This window comes from Ornithorhynchus anatinus, chromosome 7 (genome assembly GCF_004115215.2).
Source record: "Ornithorhynchus anatinus isolate Pmale09 chromosome 7, mOrnAna1.pri.v4, whole genome shotgun sequence".
In the NCBI taxonomy this organism is placed as follows: Eukaryota; Metazoa; Chordata; class Mammalia; order Monotremata; family Ornithorhynchidae; genus Ornithorhynchus; species Ornithorhynchus anatinus.
In genome coordinates this window covers 74,013,925-74,015,139 of record NC_041734.1, presented here as the reverse complement: position 1 = coordinate 74,015,139, position 1,215 = coordinate 74,013,925, and the positions used below count along the sequence as shown (strand labels likewise).

General features: G+C 43.3%; 1 non-coding gene across 1 annotated transcript; it reads right to left on the bottom strand.

The window, feature by feature from the left end:
- Positions 1-450: 450 nt before the first annotated feature.
- LOC114813453 lies at positions 451-555 on the bottom strand. Its single transcript, XR_003761173.1, has one exon. It is a non-coding gene; the product is annotated as a U6 spliceosomal RNA (small nuclear RNA).
- Between the last annotated feature and the right edge of the window lie 660 nt (positions 556-1,215).

Sequence of the window (1,215 nt, the reverse complement as noted above, 5' to 3'; positions counted from 1 at the left end):
CAATAGCAGGGTTCATTCATTCATTCAGTCATATCTATTGAGTGCTTACTGTGTGCAGAGCACTGTACTAAGCACTTGGAAAGCACAATTCAGCAGCAAAAAGAGACAATCCCTGCCCACAACAGGCTCACAGTCTAGAAGCGGGGAGACAGACATCAAAACAAGTAAACAGGTATCAGTAACATCAATATAAATAAATAGAATTATAGATATATATACATACCAAAACAAGTAAACAGGTATTATTACAAATAAATAGAATTATAGATATGTACATATATACACAATTGCTCTGGGACGGGGGCAGGGCAAATGGAGCTAGTTGGGGTGATGGGGGGAGGAGGAGCTATGGAAAAGGGGGGCTTAGTCTGGGAAGGCCTCCTGGAGGAGGTTAGCCTTCAGGAGGGCTTTGAAAGGGGGAAGTGTGATCGTTTGGAGGATTTGAGGAAAAAATATGTGGAATGTTTCACAAATTTGCATGTCATCCTTGCGCCGAGGTCATGCTAATCTTCTTTGTATCATTCCAATTTTAGTACGTGTGCTGATGTGCTGCACGGTTGCGGGGCGAGTCAGTTAAATTGACTTTCTTTGGGGGGGAATCCATCAGTGAATGGTATTTATCGAGCATTCACTGTGTGAAGAGCAGTGTGTTAAGTCCTTGGGAGAGAAAAACCGATCCTTGCCCAGAAAGAGCTTAAAATCTAGTGGTACAGGACATATACAGGTCAGGTCAGTCAATCAGTCAGTCAGTTGCATTTATTAAGCGCTTACTGTGTGCAGAGCACTGTACTAAGCCCTTGGGAGAGTACAATATAACAATATAATGATGCACTGCCTGCCCACAATAAGCTTACATCTAGAGGAGGAGACAGACATCAACGTAAATAAAATTACAGATATGTACATAAGTGATGGAGGGCTGGGAGGGAGGATAAATAAAGTGTAAAATGGGGATTAAGACTGTGAGCCCCACGTGGGACAACCTGATAACCTGGTATCTACCCCAGCACTTAGAACAGTGCTCGGAACATAGTAAGCGCTCAACAAATACCAGCATTATTATTAAAGGGAGAAAGTCAGGGTGACGCAGAAGGGAGTGGAGTCAGATATCCCTCCACAGTGGAATACCCATGCAGGTTATCCGATCCTACAGAATCCTAAATCGGGATCAGACTATCAGGGTAGAGAGAGGTGATTTGAATTAGCACACTGGTT